Genomic DNA, 7,130 nt, shown 5'->3' with positions numbered 1-7,130 from the left:
ATGCTTTACTTGGTAGAGCCCTTCCCTCAGGTACCTGTCATGGCTCTTTCTCGAGTTTGGTCTTCAGCCTTGATGAGCACAATGTCACTTGTTGACAGACATTCACTCATCATTTGCAGTGTCCTGTTCGTCTACATAGATTCCTGTCAAATGAGAGGAGTCACTGAAAGACTTTCAAACCATTAGCTTCCTTACTACTACACAGACACAAGTCCCTGACAAATAAAAATGTGCCTTTTGCCTTCTGAGCAATAATGATGATGATGATGATATCAGTAATAATATTCATAGCTCCCACCTACTAAGTAGGCAAAACTGAGTCCTATCTGATTCTCACATTAACTCACTGAAGTTAGTACTATTACTCAGCCCATTTTACAGATGAAGAAACTGAGGCTCAGAGAAGTCATTCAGCTAACAAGTGGCAGAGTTGGGACTCTACAACTCCAAGGCCAATACTGTTAACTACTTCACTTTTCTCCCTTAAAGCTCTTGTATTTATTCTGCCCAAGTCAGGCTACTTGACATTTGTGTTACTTTTTGCAAGCCTGCTTCAGCCATTACCCATGGGCTTCAAGTCGCACACTGACAAGCAACAGCAGCTCTGAAGTGAGGGGGTCATAGTTGAAGGGAATTTTTCCAGGTCTGTACAGGTAAGGGTCCCCCAACTGTAGGGCTTCCTCTGCTCACTCCCAGAGTTACACTTGAAACCCTACCCTTCACTTGAAGGCCACTGCCTGCTGGTCATTCCTGGGGACAGCCTGAGGTCTTGGCCAAAGCCAAGGCATGGAGCTGGCCCTCCTCCCAGGGCCCCAACGTCTCATGGCTCGAATCTAGGGGTCAGTGAGGAGCAGGACTCTGGGAGGGGAGGCAAGGCCCCGAATATCAGACCTGAGTTGGAGAAACTTGAGAAGGCCCCCAGAACAGCTGACTCTGGGCGCCACGTTTTGGCGGCGGCTGCCCCCTCCCCCACACTGGCTGTGCTGTGAGTCACGGGTTTTAGGCTGAGCACTCTGGGAGATTAACCAGCTTTGTGACCAGCTGCTGGAGGAGAATACTTGGCCGAAAGAAGCAGGATAAAGTTACCCTCTCAGAAGTTTATAGGAAGGCCCATAAATGCCCCCAACTGCTGTGGGGCCCATGATGTGGGGCGCTTCTGGATCCCCCCCTTGCTGAGGCCCTCGGTGGCTGTACCCATCTCCCCACTCCTCACCCACCCTAACCTGGAACCCACTGGGAATGCCTGCCACTTAGGGTTCCAAGAAGGGTCTTGGGCCATGAGCCTTCCTTCGCCGGATGACACACATTAGGAACAGAGCCCGGACTGGAGTCAGTTGGGAAGGGCCTGGCTCCCTCCTGGCTCCGGCCTGGGTCAGAGGCTGGTGGGAAATGTCTGGAACAGGATGGTGGGCCGCTGGCACCCAGGGCGAAATGAACAAGAAGGACTACATTGCATCATGGCTCCAGAATGCATCATGGTGAGGGTTTGAGAGGATGAAAGGGAGCCCTGGGACAGGGAGCAGGAGGCCTGGGTTCAGCCCAGCTTTGCTGCTGACCCTCTGTCCTCATTCACTAAAAGGAGAGCTGGACAAGTTGTTTTCAAACTATGCTCGGTGGAGTCCTGGGCCACTCAGAAGTGCCTCGGGGCTACCACAAAGGCTGGATGAGCATTTTAGCCCAGTAGGATTCTTCAATTATCTTCGTGACCCCCTTCCCCCATCTCGCATATTCATATTTATCAAAATAATCTCATTTTCCCCCCACCAATTGACTATCCATTCAGTCAACAATTATTTATTGAGGGCCTAGCCTGTGCCAGGCTCTGTTGTAGTTGATAGAGAAAAACGGTGTTCTCAGTGAACTCCGGGAGTTGGTGATGGACAGGGAGGCCTGGCGTGCTGCGATTCATAGGGTCACAAAGAGTCGGACATGACTGAGCGACTGATCTGATCTGATCTGATCTTATAAGAAATAAGAACTATACATTTGAACTGGGAAAATTAACTTGTAACAACAAAATGGCACGCCCACATCTGCTTTATGGATCTGAAGGTAGGATTCTGTTTCTAAAGAAGTTTGGCTTGGGATATCTCCTGGGTGACTTCTGATCCACTTGACACCATTCCCAAAGCCTAAGCTGCCAGTTACTCAGGGAATACCCAGAAAAGGGTGAGAAGGAGGCATCTTGGTCCCAGGGTGTGTTGGGGGGTTTCCCACACAGTGGAGGAGGCTCTGTCTGCCCTCTGCCTTGGGACCTAAAGGGTATGTGGGCCAGGGAACTGTGCTGGTTGTAGCCCCTACCCTGGATCCAAAGATGGGGTGTCCACACTACTTTATATAAAATAAACAACAAGGTCCTATTGTATAGCACAGGGAACTATATTCAATAGCATATAATAACTTATGGGCTTCTCAGGTGGCTCCAGTGGTAAAAAATTCATCTGCCAGTGCAGGAGACGCAAGAGATGCGGGTTTGATCCCTGGGTCAGGAAGATCCCCTAGAAGAGGACATGGCAACCCACAACAGTATTCCTGCCTAGAGAATCCCATGGACAGAGGAGCCTGGCGGGCTACTGTCCATGTGGCTGCAGAGAGTTGGACATGACTGAGCAACTAAGCAGCAATAACCCATAGTAGAAAAGAATCTGGAAAAGATTTAACATGTTGTGTTGGTTACCAGTGTAAAGTGACTTCTAGGCTAGTGGCAGACAATACCAACAATAATATCTAACACATATACTACCTACTGTATGACAGGAATTACTTCTGAGTTCACTTCACTCCTAACACTAGTGGATGGTTATCTCTTCCATTTTATAGATGAGGAAACAGGGACAGAGGATTAGTGTCCCAAGGTCATAGAGCAGGTAAGATAGAGCTGGAACTTGAAGGCTACTACTTGCAATGCTGGCAACCCACTCCTGTACTCTTGTCTGGAAAATCCCATGGACAGAGGAGCCTGGCGGGCTTCATGGGGTTGCCAAGAGTTGGACACGACTAAAGCAACTTAGCACGCAAGAAGGGGGCAGGGAGAAGGAGGAAGAAGAGGATTTGGGAACTTGTTTCTCTATGAGTCTTGTTCTTGGCTAGAGGCTGGCCCGCTGCGCCCAGCCCTGGTCTCCAGCCCCAAGTCTGTCCAGGCACCTGCTGTGGGGCCTGGCTTCTGCAGACAGGACCAGGGAAGGGCCAGGGTGAGGCCGGAGGGCGGGTGAGGACAGCTCAGCCCAGCTCCTCACTTCTGGGAGCCTAGGGCTGCTCCAGCAGCTTGGAGCCTCCCTGGAAGGACGGAGGACATGAGTGTATGTGGAGGAGTGAGCCAGACTCTCCTGCCTCTTAGAAATGAAGTCCCCAGCAGCCTCTGTCTAGTTGGTGTACAGGGGCAGAGTCCATGTCTCTGCCTGCCGAGTGTCTCCACTCAGAGCATTCTCTGTTATCATGTGTCTAGACCTGCCTCTGTTCTCAGGGAGCTACTGTCTCCAGGAGATGCAGATGACACTGGAGTGGCTTAAGCCAGGTGTGATCCAAGGTTCTTCAAGGAGAGAAAAGAGCGGGCTGGGCTGGTGCTACAGGAAGGGCTTCCTGGTGGAGGTGGCTCCTGCGTTCTAGGAAAGGGAGGGGCCTTCTTCTAGGCAGAAAAGAAAGACGGTGAAGTCGCTCTGTTGCGTCTGACTCTCTGCAACCCTGTGGACTGTAGCCTACCAGACTCCTCTGTCCATGGGATTCTCCACGCAAGAATACTGGAGTGGATTGCCATTTCCTTCTCCAGGGGAATCTTCCCGACCCAGGGATGGAACCCGGCTCTCCTGCATTGCAGGCAGACGCTTTACTGTCTGAGCCACCAGGGAAGCCTAGGGAACCGCAGGTGCAAGGGCTCAGAGGCTTATCTGTGACATTAGATAAGGATTTTCAATTCTGACTTTGCCAAGATCTGGTTATTTTGGCCATGTGAAAGCAAGTCTGGGGGCCCTGAGCTAAGGCGCTGGGTTCTAGATGGGCTTGAGGGGGCAGGTCTGAATTTAGAGAGCCCCACTCAGCAGATACATGGCTGAGACACTGCTGTGGGGAAACAGCTTGAGGGAGGTGACTGCTGCAAAGGCTACACCTGCACAGGGTACGTGGGCACCCCGGCCCAGGGAAGGTGGACGTTCTTCCTGACACTAAAGACACAGAGACATCCCTGTAGAGTCTGTGGGTCTCACAGTAGCCTTAAGGTCCTGGACAGTGGCACACAGTCAGCATAGGGTGATAATAGAAACTGTCATGTCGGAGAGACGCACCCAGTCAGAGTCCCCGGGAATCGGACCCGAGGGACACCATCACAAGGTGACAGCTGTCACAATGCTCCACTTGCCCCTCAAAGTTCCGACACACCTTCAAGCCACTGCCCCTGGGCAGCTCACTGCCGAGACCCTCTCAGACCCGCGCAGCCTCCGGCCATCAGCGACAGCCGCAGGGCCCCCGGTGGCACACGTGCGCACGCAGCCCGCGGCCGCACACCCCTGCGCACACGCCGGCGCGGGCTAACGAGCCCACAGCCCTGCTCGGCGGGAGGGAGCCAGTTGTCGGGCGGGGCCGCGCGGTCACACAGCATTAGCCCTGCGGCCGCCCCGCCAGGTGCGGCCACTGCCCCTAATCCCTGGCCCTGGCCCGCTAAGCCGGGCCTGAGCGACGCCACAGCTGGGGGCGGCCGGCCACGCGCCGCCCATCACCGCAGCCCCAGCCCACCGCGGGGCCTTCCCCATCCTCCACCCGACTCCCACCTCCCCAGTCCCGGGCAACCCTCGCGCTCCCTCCTCCGCCACTGACCTTGGGCTCCCACCCCATCTAGCCTTTAGCGCCCCACTGCCCCGCCCCCAGCTCCTCCCACTACAGCCTCCATCTGGGTCCTCCGCTGGTTAGAGCTCCCTGCACCTCCCCGACCCCATTCCAGTCTCTCCACTGCAAGACCTGCGGTGCCCTACTCTGCCCCAGAGCCACTCACTGCCAGCTCCGTGCCCACTCCTCCACCGGATTTGACTTGGGCTCCACCCTCCTCACGCTTCACCCCTCTTATTTACCTGCCCTGCCCCTTGTGCAGGCCAGAGCTGGGGTCCCCTCCCCTACTTGGATTTGTGAAGTTCCAGGATCCACTCTTCCCCCACCACACATATTTCCAGCCTCCAACTGCTCATCCTGTTACCAGGCAGAAGTCATCTCCCCCCAGGGAAACTGAACTTCAGTTCTAGATTTCTGACTCTTGCTGGACCTTGGGATGGATCCCAGGACCTTCAGAGGTATTCTGTGGCCTCTTTGAATCTCAGTTTTCCTTGTCTGAAAAATACAGAAGTGTGATTGAGATGACCTCTGAGAAGCTTTTGTCTTTTCCAATCCCATAACGTTAGCAAGGTCATGTACTTCCTGTCACCTGAATGTTGAAGACAGATGAATGTGGAAGGGCACCCACTGGCCATGTGTCCCCACCCCATCTCATCCCATTATTTAGCTTTCACTGTGTGAGTCGCCCAAGGCAACTTTTACCCTCTGGTATGGGGATGAGCCGGAGAAGGCAATGGCACCCCACTCCAGTACTCTTGCCTGGAAAATCCCATGGATGAAAGAGCCTGGTAGGTTGCAGTCCATGGGGTCGCTAAGAGTCAGACAGGACTGAGTGACTTCACTTTCACTTTTCACTTTCATGCATTGGAGAAGGAAATGGCAACCCACTCCAGTGTTCTTGCCTGGAGAATTCCAGGGACGGGGGAGCCTGGTGGGCTGCCATCTGTGAGGTCGCACAGAGTCGGACACGACTGAAGCGACTTAGCAGCAGCAGCAGCAGAAGCATGGGGATGAGTGGGCTTCCCAGGTGGCTCAGTGGTAAAGAATCTGCCTGCCAGGAGACACAGGAGTCACGGGTTCAATCCCTGGGTGGGAATGATCCCCTGAAAGAGGAAATGACAACCCACTCCAGTATTCTTGCCTGGGAAATCCCATTGACAGAGGAGCCTAGCGGGCTACAGTCCATGGGGTCACAAAAGAGTCAGACACAACTAAGTGACTGAGGATGCATGAATGCATGGCGGATGAGTAAGAGAGAACAAGGTGGAATCTGGGTGCTTAGGGCTTGGCCAAGGCTTGGGACTGGCTGTGGGCAGGGGATCTCTGCCGCCTTGGGATGTCCCCTGGAAGGGTGCACATCTGGGACTGGCCTGGCGGGGGTCCTGGCCTCGGGCACTGTCAGCATTGGTGCTGATGGACAGCCCTGGCAGGTGGGAGCCGGCCAGTCACCCCCGACAGCCCTGCCCACCTGTCGCCCTCCTGCTCGGGTGACCGGCTGCCTGACCCACTGACCAACTTCCTGCTGCTTCGCTGCACCCTGGGCACTGTATGATCAGGACTGCTGTGCCCTGCCCCGTTCCTTTCAGATTTTTCCCAACAACCTGCTGGTTCAGAGCACACAGGCACACAAATATCAGGTTAATATTATGCAGATTCACACAACACAGACAGACACATACAGGGGTTGCAGGCATGCATGCCCATGTCTAAGCCTGCTTCATTCTCATGCAAGCTGAGCCAAGATGCTTCTTCCCAGGTATGACAACATGGGCATTGCCTTCTCTGTGGCCACAGGGCCCTGTGATAAAGGTGAAGGCAGGCAGTCTGAGTTTCCAGCCCCGACTCTGTGATATCCTAACTGCGTGACTTTGTCAAGTGACTTAATTTCCCTGGACCTCAGATTCTCCATCTGTTCAATAGAACTGATAATAAGTATCCATCTTATAGGATTGTTTTGAGAATCAGATGAAACAATCCATGGAAAGTACTCAGAATGGTTCCTAGTATTAATACAATAGAAATCCACAATACATGCTAACTGTTAATATTATTATCCAGTGGGGGCTGACAGGTTTCTGGGATATTCTCAGTGATAATTTTCCTTTAATTGGTCATTTCTGGGCATAACTGTTTAAATGGTTATAAATCTCCCTAAAAGTACTTTTATTCCACTTTCCACATTAGGAGATGTCAACTGGCAGATGAAATCAGGATATGCCATTTCCACAGCCTTCCCTGGATTCTGGTCAGGTGTGATTGCTCATGCTTTGCTGTTTAAAAACTAAGAAACCACACAAGTCTAGACCTGAGTTGTT

The sequence above is a fragment of the Bos indicus x Bos taurus genome, chromosome 15 (assembly GCF_003369695.1).
Source record: "Bos indicus x Bos taurus breed Angus x Brahman F1 hybrid chromosome 15, Bos_hybrid_MaternalHap_v2.0, whole genome shotgun sequence".
NCBI lineage: Eukaryota > Metazoa > Chordata > Mammalia > Artiodactyla > Bovidae > Bos > Bos indicus x Bos taurus.
The sequence above is the reverse complement of the archived record's forward strand: the minus strand, read 5'-3'. Positions refer to the sequence as shown.